Source organism: Myxine glutinosa, chromosome 8 (genome assembly GCF_964187855.1).
Source record: "Myxine glutinosa chromosome 8, kmMyxGlut1.1, whole genome shotgun sequence".
Lineage (NCBI taxonomy): Eukaryota > Metazoa > Chordata > Myxini > Myxiniformes > Myxinidae > Myxine > Myxine glutinosa.
Window position 1 is genome coordinate 146,624,765 of NC_136268.1, and position 23,101 is coordinate 146,647,865.

Here is a 23,101-nt window from a genome sequence, read left to right on the forward strand (position 1 = left end):
GGATTCGAACCAAGGCTAGATGTTATCACTGTCACTCCATGTGACTGTCTGACACCATGGTGACCGTTTATAGCTGTGTCTGGATTCGAACCAAGGCTAGATGTTATCACTGTCACTCCATGTGACTGTCTGACACCATGGTGACCGTTTATAGCTGTGTCTGGATTCAAACCAAGGCTAGATGTTATCACGATAACTCTATGTGACTGTCTGACACCATGGTGACCGTTTATAGCTGTGTCGGGATTCCAACCAAGGCTAGATGTTTTCACCATCACTCTATGTGACTGTCTTACACCATGGTAACCGTTTATACCTGTGTCGGGATTCGAACCAAGGCTAGATGTTATCACTGTCACTCCATGTGACTGTCTGACACCATGGTGACCGTTTATAGCTGTGTCTGGATTCGAACCAAGGCTAGATGTTATCACTATCACTCTATGTGACTGTCTGACACCATGGTGACCGTTTATTGCTGTGTCTGGATTCGAACCAAGGCTAGATGTTATCACTGTCACTCCATGTGACTGTCTGACACCATGGTGACCGTTTATAGCTGTATCTGGATTCGAACCAAGGCTAGATGTTATCACTGTCACTCCATGTGACTGTCTGACACCATGGTGACCGTTTATAGCTGTGTCGGGATTCGAACCAAGGCTAGATGTTATCACTGTCACTCCATGTGACTGTCTGACACCATGGTGACCGTTTTTCGCTGTGTCTGGATTCGAACCAAGGCTAGATGTTATCACTATCACTCTATGTGACTGTCTGACACCATGGTGACCGTTTATTGCTCTGTCTGGATTAGAACCAAGGCTAGATGTTATCACTGTCACTCCATGTGACTGTCTGACACCATGGTGACCGTTTATAGCTGTGTAGGGATTCAAACCAAGGCTAGATGTTATCACTATCACTCTATGTGACTGTCTTACACGATGGTAACCGTTTTTTGCTGTGTCGGGATTCGAACCAAGGCTAGATGTTATCACTATCACTCTATGTGACTGTCTGACACCATGGTAACCGTTTATACCTGTGTCGGGATTCGAACCAAGACTAGATGCTATAACTATCACTCTCTGTGACTGTATGACACCATCGTGACCGTTTATAGCTGTGTAGGGATTCAAACCAAGGCTAGATGTTATCACTATCTCTCTATGTGACTGTCTTACACGATGGTAACCGTTTTTTGCTGTGTCGGGATTCGAACCAAGGCTAGATGTTATCATTATCACTCTATGTGACAGTCTGACACCATGGTGACCGTTTATAGCTGTGTCGGGATTCGAACCAAGGCTAGATGTTATCACTATCACTCTATGTGACTCTCTGACACCATGGTGACCGTTTATAGCTGTGTTGGGATTCAAACCAAGGCTAGATGTTATCACTATCACTCCATGTGACAGTCTGACACCATGGTGACCGTTTATAGCTGTGTCAGGATTCGAACCAAGGCTAGATGTTATCACTGTCACTCCATGTGACTCTCTGACACCATGGTGACCGTTTATAGCTGTGTCAGGATTCGAACCAAGGCTAGATGTTATCACTGTCACTCCATGTGACTCTCTGACACCATGGTGACCGTTTATAGCTGTGTCTGGAATCGAACCAAGGCGAGATGTTATCACTATCACTCTATGTGACTGTCTCATACCATGGTGACCGTTTATAGCTGGGTCGGGATTCGAACCAAGGCTAGATGTTAACACTATCGCTCTATGTGACTGTCTCATACCATGGTGACCGTTTATAGCTGTGTCTGGATTCGAAACAAGGGTCGATGTTATCACTATCACTCCATGTGACTGTATAACACCATGTTGACCGCTTATACCTGTGTCGGGATTCGAACCAAGGCTAGATGTTATCACTGTCACTCCATGTGACTGTCTGACACCATGGTGACCGTTTTTCGCTGTGTCTGGATTCGAACCAAGGCTAGATGTTATCACTATCACTCTATGTGACTGTCTGACACCATGGTGACCGTTTATTGCTCTGTCTGGATTAGAACCAAGGCTAGATGTTATCACTGTCACTCCATGTGACTGTCTGACACCATGGTGACCGTTTATAGCTGTGTAGGGATTCAAACCAAGGCTAGATGTTATCACTATCACTCTATGTGACTGTCTTACACGATGGTAACCGTTTTTTGCTGTGTCGGGATTCGAACCAAGGCTAGATGTTATCACTATCACTCTATGTGACTGTCTGACACCATAGTAACCGTTTATACCTGTGTCGGGATTCGAACCAAGACTAGATGCTATAACTATCACTCTCTGTGACTGTCTGACACCATCGTGACCGTTTATAGCTGTGTAGGGATTCAAACCAAGGCTAGATGTTATCACTATCACTCGATGTGACTGTCTGACACCATGGTAACCGTTTATAGCTGTGTCGGGATTCGAACCAAGGCTGGATATTATCACTATCACTCTATGTGACTCCCTGACACCATGGTTACCGTTTATAGCTGTGTCGGGATTCGAACCAAGGCTAGATGTTATCATTGTCACTCGATGTGACTCTCTGACACCATGGTTACCGTTTATAGCTGTGTCGGGATTCGAACCAAGGCTAGATGTTATCACTATCACTCTATGTGACTCCCTGACACCATGGTTACCGTTTATAGCTGTGTCGGGATTCGAACCAAGGCTAGATGTTATCACTATCACTCTATGTGACTGTCTGACACCATGGTTACCGTTTATAGCTGTGTCGGGATTCGAACCAAGGCGAGATGTTATCACTGTCACTCGATGTGACTGTCTGACACCATGGTTACCGTTTATAGCTGTGTCGGGATTCGAACCAAGGCTAGATGTTATCACTGTCACTCGATGTGACTCTCTGACACCATGGTTACCGTTTATAGCTGTGTCGGGATTCGAACCAAGGCTAGATGTTATCACTATCACTCTATGTGACTGTCTGACACCATGGTGACCGTTTATAGCTGTGTCGGGATTCGAACCAAGGCTAGATGTTATCACTATCACTCCATGTGACTGTCTGACACCATGGTAACCGTTTATACCTGTCGGGATTCGAACCAAGACTAGATGCTATAACTATCACTCTCTGTGACTGTCTGACACCATGGTGACCGTTTATAGCTGTGTCGGGATTCAAACCAAGGCTAGATGTTATCACTATCACTCTATGTGACTGTCTTACACGATGGTAACCGTTTTTTGCTGTGTCGGGATTCGAAACAAGGCTAGATGTTATCACTATCACTCTATGTGACTCTCTGACACCATGGTGACCGTTTATAGCTGTGTCAGGATTCGAACCAAGGCTAGATGTTATCACTGTCACTCCATGTGACTCTCTGACACCATGGTGACCGTTTATAGCTGTGTCTGGAATCGAACCAAGGCGAGATGTTATCACTATCACTCTATGTGACTGTCTCATACCATGGTGACCGTTTATAGCTGGGTCGGGATTCGAACCAAGGCTAGATGTTAACACTATCGCTCTATGTGACTGTCTCATACCATGGTGACCGTTTATAGCTGTGTCTGGATTCGAAACAAGGGTCGATGTTATCACTATCACTCCATGTGACTGTATAACACCATGTTGACCGCTTATACCTGTGTCGGGATTCGAACCAAGGCTAGATGTTATCACTGTCACTCCATGTGACTGTCTGACACCATGGTGACCGTTTATAGCTGTGTAGGGATTCAAACCAAGGCTAGATGTTATCACTATCACTCTATGTGACTGTCTTACACGATGGTAACCGTTTTTTGCTGTGTCGGGATTCGAACCAAGGCTAGATGTTATCACTATCACTCTATGTGACTGTCTGACACCATAGTAACCGTTTATACCTGTGTCGGGATTCGAACCAAGACTAGATGCTATAACTATCACTCTCTGTGACTGTCTGACACCATCGTGACCGTTTATAGCTGTGTAGGGATTCAAACCAAGGCTAGATGTTATCACTATCACTCGATGTGACTGTCTGACACCATGGTAACCGTTTATAGCTGTGTCGGGATTCGAACCAAGGCTGGATATTATCACTATCACTCTATGTGACTCCCTGACACCATGGTTACCGTTTATAGCTGTGTCGGGATTCGAACCAAGGCTAGATGTTATCATTGTCACTCGATGTGACTCTCTGACACCATGGTTACCGTTTATAGCTGTGTCGGGATTCGAACCAAGGCTAGATGTTATCACTATCACTCTATGTGACTCCCTGACACCATGGTTACCGTTTATAGCTGTGTCGGGATTCGAACCAAGGCTAGATGTTATCACTATCACTCTATGTGACTGTCTGACACCATGGTTACCGTTTATAGCTGTGTCGGGATTCGAACCAAGGCGAGATGTTATCACTGTCACTCGATGTGACTGTCTGACACCATGGTTACCGTTTATAGCTGTGTCGGGATTCGAACCAAGGCTAGATGTTATCACTGTCACTCGATGTGACTCTCTGACACCATGGTTACCGTTTATAGCTGTGTCGGGATTCGAACCAAGGCTAGATGTTATCACTATCACTCTATGTGACTGTCTGACACCATGGTGACCGTTTATAGCTGTGTCGGGATTCGAACCAAGGCTAGATGTTATCACTATCACTCCATGTGACTGTCTGACACCATGGTAACCGTTTATACCTGTCGGGATTCGAACCAAGACTAGATGCTATAACTATCACTCTCTGTGACTGTCTGACACCATGGTGACCGTTTATAGCTGTGTCGGGATTCAAACCAAGGCTAGATGTTATCACTATCACTCTATGTGACTGTCTTACACGATGGTAACCGTTTTTTGCTGTGTCGGGATTCGAAACAAGGCTAGATGTTATCACTATCACTCTATGTAACTGTCTGACACCATGGTGACCGTTTATAGCTGTGTCGGGATTCAAACCAAGGCTAGATGTCATCACTATCACTCTATGTGACTGTCTGACACCATGGTAACCGTTTATAGCTGTGTTGGGTTTCGAACCATGGATAGATGTTATCACTATCACTCTTTGTGACTGTCTGTCACCATGGTGACCGTTTATAGCTGTGTCTGGAATCGAACCAAGGCTAGATGTTATCACTATCACTCTATGTGACTGTCTGACACCATGGTAACCGTTTATAGCTGTGTCAGGATTTGAACCATGGATAGATGTTATCACTATCACTCTATGTGACTCTCTGGCACCATGGTGACCGTTTATAGCTGTGTCTGGATTCGAACCAAGGCTAGATGTTATCACTATTACTCTATGTGACTGTATGACACCATGGTGACCGTTTATAGCTGTGTCTGGATTCGAAACAAGGGTCGATGTTATCACTATCACTCCATGTGACTGTATAACACCATGTTGACCGCTTATACCTGTGTCGGGATTCGAACCAAGGCTAGATGTTATCACTATCACTCTATGTGACTGTCTGACATCATGGTGACCGTTTATAGCTGTGTCGGGATTCGAACCAAGGCTAGATGTTATCACTGTTACTCTATGTGACTGTCTAACACCATGGTGACCGTTTATAGCTGTGTCTGGATTCGAACCAAGGCTAGATGTTATCACTGTCACTCTATGTGACTGTCTAACACCATGGTGACCGTTTATAGCTGTGTCTGGCTCCAACCAAGGCTAGATGTTATCACTATCACTCTCTGTGACTGTCTGACACCATGGTGACCGTTTATAGCTGTGTCTGGATTCGAACCAAGGCTAGATGTTATCACTGTCACTCCATGTGACTGTCTGACACCATGGTGACCGTTTATAGCTGTGTCTGGATTCGAACCAAGGCTAGATGTTATCACTATCACTCTATGTGACTGTCTGACACCATGGTGACCGTTTATTGCTGTGTCTGGATTCGAACCAAGGCTAGATGTTATCACTGTCACTCCATGTGATTGTCTGACACCATGGTGACCGTTTATAGCTGTGTGGGGATTCAAACCAAGGCTAGATGTTATCACTATCACTCTATGTGACTGTATGACACGATGGTAACCGTTTTTTGCTGTGTCGGGATTCAAACCAAGGCTAGATGTTTTCACTATCACTCTATGTGACTGTCTTACACCATGGTAACCGTTTATACCTGTGTCGGGATTCGAACCAAGGCTAGATGTTATCACTGTCACTCCATGTGACTGTCTGACACCATGGTGACCGTTTATAGCTGTGTCTGGATTCGAACCAAGGCTAGATGTTATCACTATCACTCTATGTGACTGTCTGACACCATGGTGACCGTTTATTGCTGTGTCTGGATTCGAACCAAGGCTAGATGTTATCACTGTCACTCCATGTGACTGTCTGACACCATGGTGACCGTTTATAGCTGTGTCTGGATTCGAACCAAGGCTAGATGTTATCACTATCACTCCATGTGACTGTCTGACACCATGGTGACCGCTTATACCTGTGTCGGGATTCGAACCAAGGCTAGATGTTATGACTATCACTCTATGTGACTGTCTGACACCATGGTGACCGTTTATAGCTGTGTCTGGATTCGAACCAAGGCTAGATGTTATCACTGTCACTCCATGTGACTGTCTGACACCATGGTGACCGTTTATAGCTGTGTCTGGATTCGAACCAAGGCTAGATGTTATCACTGTCACTCCATGTGACTGTCTGACACCATGGTGACCGTTTATAGCTGTGTCTGGATTCGAACCAAGGCTAGATGTTATCACTGTCACTCCATGTGACTGTCTGACACCATGGTGACCGTTTATAGCTGTGTCTGGATTCGAACCAAGGCTAGATGTTATCACTATCACTCTATGTGACTGTCTGACACCATGGTGACCGTTTATTGCTCTGTCTGGATTAGAACCAAGGCTAGATGTTATCACTGTCACTCCATGTGACTGTCTGACACCATGGTGACCGTTTATAGCTGTGTAGGGATTCAAACCAAGGCTAGATGTTATCACTATCACTCTATGTGACTGTCTTACACGATGGTAACCGTTTTTTGCTGTGTCGGGATTCGAACCAAGGCTAGATGTTATCACTATCACTCTATGTGACTGTCTGACACCATGGTAACCGTTTATACCTGTGTCGGGATTCGAACCAAGACTAGATGCTATAACTATCACTCTCTGTGACTGTCTGACACCATCGTGACCGTTTATAGCTGTGTAGGGATTCAAACCAAGGCTAGATGTTATCACTATCTCTCTATGTGACTGTCTTACACGATGGTAACCGTTTTTTGCTGTGTCGGGATTCGAACCAAGGCTAGATGTTATCATTATCACTCTATGTGACAGTCTGACACCATGGTGACCGTTTATAGCTGTGTCGGGATTCGAACCAAGGCTAGATGTTATCACTATCACTCTATGTGACTCTCTGACACCATGGTGACCGTTTATAGCTGTGTTGGGATTCAAACCAAGGCTAGATGTTATCACTATCACTCCATGTGACAGTCTGACACCATGGTGACCGTTTATAGCTGTGTCAGGATTCGAACCAAGGCTAGATGTTATCACTGTCACTCCATGTGACTCTCTGACACCATGGTGACCGTTTATAGCTGTGTCAGGATTCGAACCAAGGCTAGATGTTATCACTGTCACTCCATGTGACTCTCTGACACCATGGTGACCGTTTATAGCTGTGTCTGGAATCGAACCAAGGCGAGATGTTATCACTATCACTCTATGTGACTGTCTCATACCATGGTGACCGTTTATAGCTGGGTCGGGATTCGAACCAAGGCTAGATGTTAACACTATCGCTCTATGTGACTGTCTCATACCATGGTGACCGTTTATAGCTGTGTCTGGATTCGAAACAAGGGTCGATGTTATCACTATCACTCCATGTGACTGTATAACACCATGTTGACCGCTTATACCTGTGTCGGGATTCGAACCAAGGCTAGATGTTATCACTATCACTCTATGTGACTGTCTGACACCATGGTGACCGTTTATAGCTGTGTCGGGATTCGGACCAAGGCTAGATGTTATCACTATCACTCGATGTGACTCCCTGACACCATGGTTACCGTTTATAGCTGTGTCGGGATTCGAACCAAGGCTAGATGTTATCATTGTCACTCGATGTGACTCTCTGACACCATGGTTACCGTTTATAGCTGTGTCGGGATTCGAACCAAGGCTAGATGTTATCACTATCACTCTATGTGACTCCCTGACACCATGGTTACCGTTTATAGCTGTGTCGGGATTCGAACCAAGGCTAGATGTTATCACTATCACTCTATGTGACTGTCTGACACCATGGTTACCGTTTATAGCTGTGTCGGGATTCGAACCAAGGCGAGATGTTATCACTGTCACTCGATGTGACTCTCTGACACCATGGTTACCGTTTATAGCTGTGTCGGGATTCGAACCAAGGCTAGATGTTATCACTGTCACTCGATGTGACTCTCTGACACCATGGTTACCGTTTATAGCTGTGTCGGGATTCGAACCAAGGCTAGATGTTATCACTATCACTCTATGTGACTGTCTGACACCATGGTGACCGTTTATAGCTGTGTCGGGATTCGAACCAAGGCTAGATGTTATCACTATCACTCCATGTGACTGTCTGACACCATGGTAACCGTTTATACCTGTGTCGGGATTCGAACCAAGACTAGATGCTATAACTATCACTCTCTGTGACTGTCTGACACCATGGTGACCGTTTATAGCTGTGTCGGGATTCAAACCAAGGCTAGATGTTATCACTATCACTCTATGTGACTGTCTTACACGATGGTAACCGTTTTTTGCTGTGTCGGGATTCGAACCAAGGCTAGATGTTATCACTATCACTCTATGTAACTGTCTGACACCATGGTGACCGTTTATAGCTGTGTCGGGATTCAAACCAAGGCTAGATGTCATCACTATCACTCTATGTGACTGTCTGACACCATGGTAACCGTTTATAGCTGTGTTGGGTTTCGAACCATGGATAGATGTTATCACTATCACTCTTTGTGACTGTCTGTCACCATGGTGACCGTTTATAGCTGTGTCTGGAATCGAACCAAGGCTAGATGTTATCACTATCACTCTATGTGACTGTCTGACACCATGGTAACCGTTTATAGCTGTGTCAGGATTTGAACCATGGATAGATGTTATCACTATCACTCTATGTGACTCTCTGGCACCATGGTGACCGTTTATAGCTGTGTCTGGATTCGAACCAAGGCTAGATGTTATCACTATTACTCTATGTGACTGTATGACACCATGGTGACCGTTTATAGCTGTGTCTGGATTCGAAACAAGGGTCGATGTTATCACTATCACTCCATGTGACTGTATAACACCATGTTGACCGCTTATACCTGTGTCGGGATTCGAACCAAGGCTAGATGTTATCACTATCACTCTATGTGACTGTCTGACATCATGGTGACCGTTTATAGCTGTGTCGGGATTCGAACCAAGGCTAGATGTTATCACTGTTACTCTATGTGACTGTCTAACACCATGGTGACCGTTTATAGCTGTGTCTGGATTCGAACCAAGGCTAGATGTTATCACTGTCACTCTATGTGACTGTCTAACACCATGGTGACCGTTTATAGCTGTGTCTGGCTCCAACCAAGGCTAGATGTTATCACTATCACTCTCTGTGACTGTCTGACACCATGGTGACCGTTTATAGCTGTGTCTGGATTCGAACCAAGGCTAGATGTTATCACTGTCACTCCATGTGACTGTCTGACACCATGGTGACCGTTTATAGCTGTGTCTGGATTCGAACCAAGGCTAGATGTTATCACTATCACTCTATGTGACTGTCTGACACCATGGTGACCGTTTATTGCTGTGTCTGGATTCGAACCAAGGCTAGATGTTATCACTGTCACTCCATGTGATTGTCTGACACCATGGTGACCGTTTATAGCTGTGTGGGGATTCAAACCAAGGCTAGATGTTATCACTATCACTCTATGTGACTGTCTGACACGATGGTAACCGTTTTTTGCTGTGTCGGGATTCAAACCAAGGCTAGATGTTATCACGATAACTCTATGTGACTGTCTGACACCATGGTGACCGTTTATAGCTGTGTCGGGATTCCAACCAAGGCTAGATGTTTTCACTATCACTCTATGTGACTGTCTTACACCATGGTAACCGTTTATACCTGTGTCGGGATTCGAACCAAGGCTAGATGTTATCACTGTCACTCCATGTGACTGTCTGACACCATGGTGACCGTTTATAGCTGTGTCTGGATTCGAACCAAGGCTAGATGTTATCACTATCACTCTATGTGACTGTCTGACACCATGGTGACCGTTTATTGCTGTGTCTGGATTCGAACCAAGGCTAGATGTTATCACTGTCACTCCATGTGACTGTCTGACACCATGGTGACCGTTTATAGCTGTGTCTGGATTCGAACCAAGGCTAGATGTTATCACTATCACTCCATGTGACTGTCTGACACCATGGTGACCGTTTATAGCTGTGTCGGGATTCGAACCAAGGCTAGATGTTATCACTGTCACTCCATGTGACTGTCTGACACCATGGTGACCGTTTATAGCTGTGTCTGGATTCGAACCAAGGCTAGATGTTATCACTATCACTCTATGTGACTGTCTGACACCATGGTGACCGTTTATTGCTCTGTCTGGATTAGAACCAAGGCTAGATGTTATCACTGTCACTCCATGTGACTGTCTGACACCATGGTGACCGTTTATAGCTGTGTAGGGATTCAAACCAAGGCTAGATGTTATCACTATCACTCTATGTGACTGTATAACACCATGTTGACCGCTTATACCTGTGTCGGGATTCGAACCAAGGCTAGATGTTATCACTATCACTCTATGTGACTGTCTGACACCATGGTGACCGTTTATAGCTGTGTCGGGATTCGGACCAAGGCTAGATGTTATCACTATCACTCGATGTGACTGTCTGACACCATGGTAACCGTTTATAGCTGTGTCGGGATTCGAACCAAGGCTGGATATTATCACTATCACTCTATGTGACTCCCTGACACCATGGTTACCGTTTATAGCTGTGTCGGGATTCGAACCAAGGCTAGATGTTATCATTGTCACTCGATGTGACTCTCTGACACCATGGTTACCGTTTATAGCTGTGTCGGGATTCGAACCAAGGCTAGATGTTATCACTATCACTCTATGTGACTCCCTGACACCATGGTTACCGTTTATAGCTGTGTCGGGATTCGAACCAAGGCTAGATGTTATCACTATCACTCTATGTGACTGTCTGACACCATGGTTACCGTTTATAGCTGTGTCTGGATTCGAACCAAGGCGAGATGTTATCACTATCACTCTATGTGACTGTCTGACATCATGGTGACCGTTTATAGCTGTGTCGGGATTCGAACCAAGGCTAGATGTTATCACTATCACTCTATGTGACTGTCTGACACCATGGTAACCGTTTATAGCTGTGTCGGGATTCGAACCAAGGCTGGATATTATCACTATCACTCTATGTGACTCTCTGACACCATGGTGACCGTTTATAGCTGTGTCGGGATTCGAACCAAGGCTAGATGTTATCACTATCACTCCATGTGACTCTCTGACACCATGTTGACCGTTTATAGCTGTGTCTGGATTCGAACCAAGGCTAGATGTTATCACTGTCACTCCATGTGACTGTCTGACACCATGGTGACCGTTTATAGCTGTGTCTGGATTCGAACCAAGGCTAGATGTTATCACTGTCACTCTATGTGACTGTCTGACACCATGGTGACCGTTTATAGCTGTGTCTGGATTCGAACCAAGGCTAGATGTTATCACTGTCACTCCATGTGACTGTCTGACACCATGGTGACCGTTTATAGCTGTGTCTGGATTCGAACCAAGGCTCGATGTTATCACTGTCACTCCATGTGACTCTCTGACACCATGTTGACCGTTTATAGCTGTGTCGGGATTCGAACCAAGGCTGGATGTTATCACTATCACTCTATGTGACTGTCTGACACGATGGTAACCGTTTTTTGCTGTGTCGGGATTCGAAACAAGGCTAGATGTTATCACTATCACTCTATGTGACTGTCTGACACCATGGTGACCGTTTATAGCTGTGTCTGGATTCGAACCAAGGCTAGATGTTATCACTGTCACTCCATGTGACTGTCTGACACCATGGTAACCGTTTATAGCTGTGTCGGGATTCAAACCAAGGCTAGATGTTATCACTATCACTCTATGTGACTGTCTGACACCATGGTGACCGTTTATAGCTGTGTCTGGATTCGAACCAAGGCTAGATGTTATCACTGTCACTCTATGTGACTGTCTAACACCATGGTGACCGTTTATAGCTGTGTCTGGATTCGAACCAAGGCTAGATGTTATCACTATCACTCTCTGTGACTGTCTGACACCATGGTGACCGTTTATAGCTGTGTCTGGATTCGAACCAAGGCTAGATGTTATCACTGTCACTCCATGTGACTGTCTGACACCATGGTTACCGTTTATAGCTGTGTCGGGATTCGAACCAAGGCTAGATGTTATCACTATCACTCTATGTGACTCTCTGACACCATGGTTACCGTTTGTTGCTGTGTCTGGAATCGAACCAAGGCTAGATGTTATCACTATTACTCTGTGTGACTGTATGACACCATGGTGACCGTTTATAGCTGTGTCTGGATTCGAAACAAGGGTCGATGTTATCACTATCACTCCATGTGACTGTATAACACCATGTTGACCGCTTATACCTGTGTCGGGATTCGAACCAAGGCTAGATGTTATCACTATCACTCTATGTGACTGTCTGACATCATGGTGACCGTTTATAGCTGTGTCGGGATTCGAACCAAGGCTAGATGTTATCACTATCACTCTATGTGACTGTCTGACACCATGGTAACCGTTTATAGCTGTGTCGGGATTCGAACCAAGGCTGGATATTATCACTATCACTCTATGTGACTCTCTGACACCATGGTGACCGTTTATAGCTGTGTCGGGATTCGAACCAAGGCTAGATGTTATCACTATCACTCCATGTGACTCTCTGACACCATGTTGACCGTTTATAGCTGTGTCTGGATTCGAACCAAGGCTAGATGTTATCACTGTCACTCCATGTGACTGTCTGACACCATGGTGACCGTTTATAGCTGTGTCTGGATTCGAACCAAGGCTAGATGTTATCACTGTCACTCTATGTGACTGTCTGACACCATGGTGACCGTTTATAGGTGTGTCTGGATTCGAACCAAGGCTAGATGTTATCACTGTCACTCCATGTGACTGTCTGACACCATGGTGACCGTTTATAGCTGTGTCTGGATTCGAACCAAGGCTAGATGTTATCACTGTCACTCCATGTGACTCTCTGACACCATGTTGACCGTTTATAGCTGTGTCGGGATTCGAACCAAGGCTGGATGTTATCACTATCACTCTATGTGACTGTCTGACACGATGGTAACCGTTTTTTGCTGTGTCGGGATTCGAAACAAGGCTAGATGTTATCACTATCACTCTATGTGACTGTCTGACACCATGGTGACCGTTTATAGCTGTGTCTGGATTCGAACCAAGGCTAGATGTTATCACTGTCACTCCATGTGACTGTCTGACACCATGGTAACCGTTTATAGCTGTGTCGGGATTCAAACCAAGGCTTGATGTTATCACTATCACTCTATGTGACTGTCTGACACCATGGTGACCGTTTATAGCTGTGTCTGGATTCGAACCAAGGCTAGATGTTATCACTGTCACTCTATGTGACTGTCTAACACCATGGTGACCGTTTATAGCTGTGTCTGGATTCGAACCAAGGCTAGATGTTATCACTATCACTCTCTGTGACTGTCTGACACCATGGTGACCGTTTATAGCTGTGTCTGGATTCGAACCAAGGCTAGATGTTATCACTGTCACTCCATGTGACTGTCTGACACCATGGTGACCGTTTATAGCTGTGTCTGGATTCGAACCAAGGCTAGATGTTATCACTATCACTCCATGTGACTCTCTGACACCATGTTGACCGTTTATAGCTGTGTCTGGATTCGAACCAAGGCGAGATGTTATCACTGTCACTCCATGTGACTGTCTGACAGCATGGTGACCGTTTATAGCTGTGTCTGGATTCGAACCAAGGCTAGATGTTATCACTGTCACTCTATGTGACTGTCTGACACCATGGTGACCGTTTATAGCTGTGTCTGGATTCGAACCAAGGCTAGATGTTATCACTGTCACTCCATGTGACTCTCTGACACCATGGTGACCGTTTATAGCTGTGTCTGGAATCGAACCAAGGCGAGATGTTATCACTATCACTCTATGTGACTGTCTCATACCATGGTGACCGTTTATAGCTGGGTCGGGATTCGAACCAAGGCTAGATGTTAACACTATCGCTCTATGTGACTGTCTCATACCATGGTGACCGTTTATAGCTGTGTCTGGATTCGAAACAAGGGTCGATGTTATCACTATCACTCCATGTGACTGTATAACACCATGTTGACCGCTTATACCTGTGTCGGGATTCGAACCAAGGCTAGATGTTATGACTATCACTCTATGTGACTGTCTGACACCATGGTGACCGTTTATAGCTGTGTCGGGATTCGAACCAAGGCTAGATGTTATCACTATCACTCTATGTGACTGTCTGACACCATGGTGACCGTTTATTGCTCTGTCTGGATTAGAACCAAGGCTAGATGTTATCACTGTCACTCCATGTGACTGTCTGACACCATGGTGACCGTTTATAGCTGTGTAGGGATTCAAACCAAGGCTAGATGTTATCACTATCACTCTATGTGACTGTCTTACACGATGGTAACCGTTTTTTGCTGTGTCGGGATTCGAACCAAGGCTAGATGTTATCACTATCACTCTATGTGACTGTATGACACCATGGTAACCGTTTATACCTGTGTCGGGATTCGAACCAAGACTAGATGCTATAACTATCACTCTCTGTGACTGTCTGACACCATCGTGACCGTTTATAGCTGTGTAGGGATTCAAACCAAGGCTAGATGTTATCACTATCTCTCTATGTGACTGTCTTACACGATGGTAACCGTTTTTTGCTGTGTCGGGATTCGAACCAAGGCTAGATGTTATCACTATCACTCTATGTGACAGTCTGACACCATGGTGACCGTTTATAGCTGTGTCGGGATTCGAACCAAGGCTAGATGTTATCACTATCACTCTATGTGACTCTCTGACACCATGGTGACCGTTTATAGCTGTGTCTGGATTCGAAACAAGGGTCGATGTTATCACTATCACTCCATGTGACTGTATAACACCATGTTGACCGCTTATACCTGTGTCGGGATTCGAACCAAGGCTAGATGTTATCACTATCACTCTATGTGACTGTCTGACACCATGGTGACCGTTTATAGCTGTGTCGGGATTCGAACCAAGGCTAGATGTTATCACTATCACTCGATGTGACTGTGTGACACCATGGTAACCGTTTATAGTGTCGCGATCCCGGCTGTGAAATGGTTCCCAGCACGGAATACGGACGTTAATGTCCGGGCTTCAAGTATTCCACGGAGTGGACAGAGAGAACTCAATAAACACAATTGTGTTTTAATCGGCCTTCTAGGGGTAAGGCACGATGCTTTATTGGCTCGATCACAAAAACCATAAATGGTAACAGAATGGAATACACTGCACAAAGCCTGCAGGAACTGTCGGCCCCAGAAGCTCCAAACAGGACGCAGGCAAGATCACTCGCGGTTCCAATCGACGATCTCCGGGACTCGGAGGGTAACAGAGTGGAATACACCGCACAAGGCCTGCAGGAACGGTCGGCCAGCAGCTCCAACACGACGCAGGCAATATCTGACTCCCGGTTCCAATCCACGAGATCCGGGAATCACTCGTTCTCTTCCGGAGTTACTCACTCGTAAAATACAGAACGGTAAACGATCAGCCCAACGCGGCTGTCGTGAAGATTAAGGGAAATCCCTTTATCTATTTCCCACTCGGAGCCTTCGAGAGTCGCGTCCGTTGCATAAGATGGCGACCGCGCTCTCTGACCCTCCACCAATCACGTGCCGAATCGCCTCCCGATCGCGTGAGGCTCCAAGGAGGCCACGTCACGCGGTGGGCGGGGCACCAAATCTGGGTGAGAACAGGTGGTTTCACCGGTGGTTTCTCACAGTCCTCCCCCCCTAAGTAAAAACCCCGTCGAATAGACGGCGTTTTTAAAACCAGTATTTGTAGTAGGTGCAAATCACATGGCAAGATGATGGCGGTAATCGCTAACAGGCAATTAACGCAATTAACAATTATTAACACTTATTAACAACAATAACGCAACAACGCAACAATACAACGCAACGCAATAGCGCAACAATAACGCAATTATTAACGCACAGGCAATTAACAGGCATTAACAGGTTAACAATGAACCAGTTTGTTTGTTTGTTTTTTTTCACACACAAATTTTAACACCATACACCACATTAATATCTACCCTACAAGAGTTACACTTCACACAAAGCACAATAGAGAGGCAAGGGGGCCAAACTCAAGTTGGGGGAAGCGTTGACAGGAAGGAAACGGGCCGAGACCTAGAGCGGCGGGTACTCCTCCGGTGTCGAGAACAACAGTCATATGCGTAATGACCCCTTTCACCGCACTGGTAACATCGATCGTTCGGGTCGAAAGGCCTGCGGACCAAAGGGCGTCTGAAACGAGGCCGCCGCGACATGCCATTCGACATCTCGACGCACACACGCGATCCGCAAATTAACCTTCCATCAAGGGCTCTGACCGAATCTTCAGCATCTCGTGGCTCTTCAAACTCAACAACTGCAAATCCAGGTGGGTTTCGAGCAACCCATACGTTGCGGAGTGGTCCGTAATGTTCGAAGACCCTCCCTAGCTCGGCTTTCGCTGCTCCATTGCCCAGGTTTCCCACATATACCTTAGCATTAGCGTTCCTGCTGAATCGCGACATGGCGGGAGCGGTCCCTGAGGAGCACGGCACCTGAGGGTGGCTTGACGGGAGGCTCGGGTGGACTTCAGCTGACGCAACGTCACCGTCGGGAACTGGAGTCGAGGCGCTAGGCTCCTCGGGCCAGAGTGAAGATATGTCTGACTCCGCCACTCTCTCCGCCTGTTTACTCTGGGATCTAGTGACCCCCCCACAGGTCAGAGTCAATGACTCCTCCCTGGCCATGGCATCATTGCCAATCAGCAAGGAGACCCCGGGTATCGGGTAGTAGGGTACCACCACACAGGTCACTGGACCCTTAAAAATGTCACTCCGGACCTCGAGGAGGGCAAGGGGATACCGGCCAAGAACCCGGTCAATGCCCCGAAGGAGGGTATACTCGCCGGTATAACGCATCTGAGAGGCCGGAACTACCCCCGCCCGGAGAACACACCGTGTCGCCCCAGTATCCCGAAGGTATTGGGCCTCAAACTTCAGCATCGAATCAGGGCCACCCACTAAGGCTGTCCCTGAATAATCCTGGTACAGTGGATGAATGGAATTAGCCTCGGTGGCAGTGACCTCGGTCACCGATGCCACCGTCGTGTGCGAGGGCCCGGCGGATGAGCTCCACTGATCTCCCTCCGACTTAACAGGAGGGTTGCCTCGGTAGGCCGGACTAGCGGGATTAGAGAAGCAGCGGTTTTCACCGTGCCCCACGCGTTTGCAGAAATCGCACCATGGCCCTGCCCTGGTCTGCGGCTCGCGACCGCCACCAGTGGAGGGCATCGGAGAACCCCTCCCCTCGATCCAGCCGCCGGGCAGACGGGGGGCGGTCTTGATCGCAGACTCCTCCGTCTTACGACGCGACTGCGTGACTTGCAGCATTTTGCACGCCAAAACATGTTTATCAATAAGGTTGACGCAGTCTGCCAAGGAAACAGTGTCTTTGTCGACAAGAAACAATGCTAAGTCAGGCGGAAGCTGTTGATCGATACGGTAACGCACCAGGAGTTCCGCAACCGCTTGAGGTAACTCAACCTTGCTCCCCTTGAACCATCTCTGCAGCTGTTCCAACAAGGCCCGCGAATGTTCCTCATAGGTTTGACTGGACTCACGAGTCCAGTTGAAAAAATTTCTCCTATAAATACACGCGGACACCGCATAGGCGTTCAAAATCTCGGCCTTCAATGCCCTGTATTTGTTTGCGTCCTCGGTTGCCATCCTCGCATATACCTCCCTCGCCTTCTCAGATAGATGGCTCACAATATGGCCGACCCACAAGCTCTCATCAATGCCACCGGCAGCCAACAACTTCTCCGCCATCTCCAGATACGCTTCTGGCTTCGTGTCTCCCGTCCAGTCCGGCAAACGAACATGAACAGTTTCCGGGACTCTTGCAGCAGACCCCTCTGCCCGCGGTCGTTCAGTCAACATTCGCAACTCATGCTCTCTGACGCGTTCAGCTTCTGCTGCTGCCGCACGCTCTCTCTCTCTCTCTCTCACGCTCTCTCTCTGCTGCTGTCTCTGCTGCCGCATGCGCTCTCTCTGCTGCCGCATGCTCTCTCTCTGCTGCCGCAGCACGCTCTGCCTCTGCTGCCGCAGCACGCTCTGCCTCTGCTGCTGCCGCACGCTCTCTCTCTCTCTCACGCTCTCTCTCTGCTGCCGCACGCTCTGCCTCTGCCCTGTCATTCTCCCTGTTATACATGTCAAGTTGTTGAACCGGAGTCAGCACGGTCCAGAAGGGCGAACGCATGCATTTAGTCATGATGGAATCGCTTCCTAACATCTCGGGTTGAGTGACCGGGTCAAGGCTGCTTGCATCGCTCACATCGCCACCCACGTGACTGTCAACATGATCAGGTTGAACTCTCACTTCTCTGGTCGACATAGCTTGGCTACGAGTTATCATAAGACAAGGCACAAAACACAACGCTCAAACACAACGCTCTGTTGGGGAAATACGACACGAACTACACAATATCACCCGCACATCAAATTGCCAATGAGAAAAATACCACGTACAAATACTCACGTTTTTTTTTTTTTTGTCGGTTGTTTGGAGGGATCCGAGGCTCACTTATTCTGCAGTGAAGCACCACCCAAGACAGCGTCCTACGGCGAGAAAGTTCCTCCAAGATGGCGTCCGCTGGTGAGAAGATGCAGAGAAGATGCAGATGCCGAATTCCCGTCTCAATTCGAATGTCTCTCACTTGAAAGATCCCGGACGAGCCCCCATTTGTCGCGATCCCGGCTGTGAAATGGTTCCCAGCACGGAATACGGACGTTAATGTCCGGGCTTCAAGTAGTCCACGGAGTGGACAGAGAGAACTCAATAAACACAATTGTGTTTTAATCGGCCTTCTAGGGGTAAGGCACGATGCTTTATTGGCTCGATCACAAAAACCATAAATGGTAACAGAATGGAATACACTGCACAAAGCCTGCAGGAACTGTCGGCCCCAGAAGCTCCAAACAGGACGCAGGCAAGATCACTCGCGGTTCCAATCGACGATCTCCGGGACTCGGAGGGTAACAGAGTGGAATACACCGCACAAGGCCTGCAGGAACGGTCGGCCAGCAGCTCCAACACGACGCAGGCAATATCTGACTCCCGGTTCCAATCCACGAGATCCGGGAATCACTCGTTCTCTTCCGGAGTTACTCACTCGTAAAATACAGAACGGTAAACGATCAGCCCAACGCGGCTGTCGTGAAGATTAAGGGAAATCCCTTTATCTATTTCCCACTCGGAGCCTTCGAGAGTCGCGTCCGTTGCATAAGATGGCGACCGCGCTCTCTGACCCTCCACCAATCACGTGCCGAATCGCCTCCCGATCGCGTGAGGCTCCAAGGAGGCCACGTCACGCGGTGGGCGGGGCACCAAATCTGGGTGAGAACAGGTGGTTTCACCGGTGGTTTCTCACAGTAGCTGTGTCGGGATTCGAACCAAGGCTGGATATTATCACTATCACTCTATGTGACTCTCTGACACCATGGTTACCGTTTATAGCTGTGTCGGGATTCGAACCAAGGCTAGATGTTATCACTATCACTCTATGTGACTCTCTGACACCATGGTGACCGTTTATAGCTGTGTCGGGATTCGAACCAAGGCTAGATGTTATCACTATCACTCGATGTGACTGTGTGACACCATGGTAACCGTTTATAGCTGTGTCGGGATTCGAACCAAGGCTGGATATTATCACTATCACTCTATGTGACTCCCTGACACCATGGTTACCGTTTATAGCTGTGTCGAGATTCGAACCAAGGCTAGATGTTATCACTGTCACTCGATGTGACTCTCTGACACCATGGTTACCGTTTATAGCTGTGTCGGGATTCGAACCAAGGCTAGATGTTATCACTATCACTCTATGTGACTCTCTGACACCATGGTTACCGTTTATAGCTGTGTCGGGATTCGAACCAAGGCTAGATGTTATCACTATCACTCTATGTGACTCTCTGACACCATGGTTACCGTTTGTTGCTGTGTCTGGAATCGAACCAAGGCTAGATGTTATCACTATTACTCTATGTGACTGTATGACACCATGCTGACCGTTTATAGCTGTGTCTGGATTCGAAACAAGGGTCGATGTTATCACTATCACTCCATGTGACTGTATAACACCATGTTGACCGCTTATACCTGTGTCGGGATTCGAACCAAGGCTAGATGTTATCACTATCACTCTATGTGACTGTCTGATATCATGGTGACCGTTTATAGCTGTGTCGGGATTCGAACCAAGGCTAGATGTTATCACTATCACTCTATGTGACTGTCTGACACCATGGTAACCGTTTATAGCTGTGTCGGGATTCGAACCAAGGCTGGATATTATCACTATCACTCTATGTGACTCTCTGACACCATGGTGACCGTTTATAGCTGTGTCGGGATTCGAACCAAGGCTGGATATTATCACTATCACTCCATGTGACTCTCTAACACCATGTTGACCGTTTATAGCTGTGTCTGGATTCGAACCAAGGCTAGATGTTATCACTGTCACTCCATGTGACTCTCTGACACCATGTTGACCGTTTATAGCTGTGTCGGGATTCGAACCAAGGCTGGATGTTATCACTATCACTCTATGTGACTGTCTGACACGATGGTAACCGTTTTTTGCTGTGTCGGGATTCGAAACAAGGCTAGATGTTATCACTATCACTCTATGTGACTGTCTGACACCATGGTGACCGTTTATAGCTGTGTCTGGATTCGAACCAAGGCTAGATGTTATCACTGTCACTCCATGTGACTGTCTGACACCATGGTAACCGTTTATAGCTGTGTCGGGATTCAAACCAAGGCTAGATGTTATCACTATCACTCTATGTGACTGTCTGACACGATGGTAACCGTTTTCTGCTGTGTCGGGATTCGAACCAAGGCTAGATGTTATCACTATCACTCTATGTGACTGTCTGACACCATGGTGACCGTTTATAGCTGTGTCTGGATTCGAACCAAGGCTAGATGTTATCACTGTCACTCTATGTGACTGTCTAACACCATGGTGACCGTTTATAGCTGTGTCTGGATTCGAACCAAGGCTAGATGTTATCACTATCACTCTCTGTGACTGCCTGACACCATGGTGACCGTTTATAGCTGTGTCTGGATTCGAACCAAGGCTAGATGTTATCACTGTCACTCCATGTGACTGTCTGACACCATGGTGACCGTTTATAGCTGTGTCTGGATTCGAACCAAGGCTAGATGTTATCACTATCACTCCATGTGACTCTCTGACACCATGTTGACCGTTTATAGCTGTGTCTGGATTCGAACCAAGGCTAGATGTTATCACTGTCACTCCATGTGACTGTCTGACACCATGGTGACCGTTTATAGCTGTGTCTGGATTCGAACCAAGGCTAGATGTTAACACTATCGCTCTATGTGACTGTCTCATACCATGGTGACCGTTTATAGCTGTGTCTGGATTCGAAACAAGGGTCGATGTTATCACTATCACTCCATGTGACTGTATAACACCATGTTGACCGCTTATACCTGTGTCTGGATTCGAACCAAGGCTAGATGTTATGACTATCACTCTATGTGACTGTCTGACACCATGGTGACCGTTTATAGCTGTGTCGGGATTCGAACCAAGGCTAGATGTTATCACTATCACTCGATGTGACTGTCTGACACCATGGTAACCGTTTATAGCTGTGTCGGGATTCGAACCAAGGCTGGATATTATCACTATCGCTCTATGTGACTGTCTCATACCATGGTGACCGTTTATAGCTGTGTCTGGATTCGAAACAAGGGTCGATGTTATCACTATCACTCCATGTGACTGTATAACACCATGTTGACCGCTTATACCTGTGTCGGGATTCGAACCAAGGCTAGATGTTATCACTATCACTCTATGTGACTGTCTGACACCATGGTGACCGTTTATAGCTGTGTCGGGATTCGAACCAAGGCTAGATGTTATCACTATCACTCGATGTGACTGTGTGACACCATGGTAACCGTTTATAGCTGTGTCGGGATTCGAACCAAGGCTGGATATTATCACTATCACTCTATGTGACTCCCTGACACCATGGTTACCGTTTATAGCTGTGTCGAGATTCGAACCAAGGCTAGATGTTATCACTGTCACTCGATGTGACTCTCTGACACCATGGTTACCGTTTATAGCTGTGTCGGGATTCGAACCAAGGCTAGATGTTATCACTATCACTCTATGTGACTCTCTGACACCATGGTTACCGTTTATAGCTGTGTCGGGATTCGAACCAAGGCTAGATGTTATCACTATCACTCTATGTGACTCTCTGACACCATGGTTACCGTTTGTTGCTGTGTCTGGAATCGAACCAAGGCTAGATGTTATCACTATTACTCTATGTGACTGTATGACACCATGCTGACCGTTTATAGCTGTGTCTGGATTCGAAACAAGGGTCGATGTTATCACTATCACTCCATGTGACTGTATAACACCATGTTGACCGCTTATACCTGTGTCGGGATTCGAACCAAGGCTAGATGTTATCACTATCACTCTATGTGACTGTCTGATATCATGTTGACCGTTTATAGCTGTGT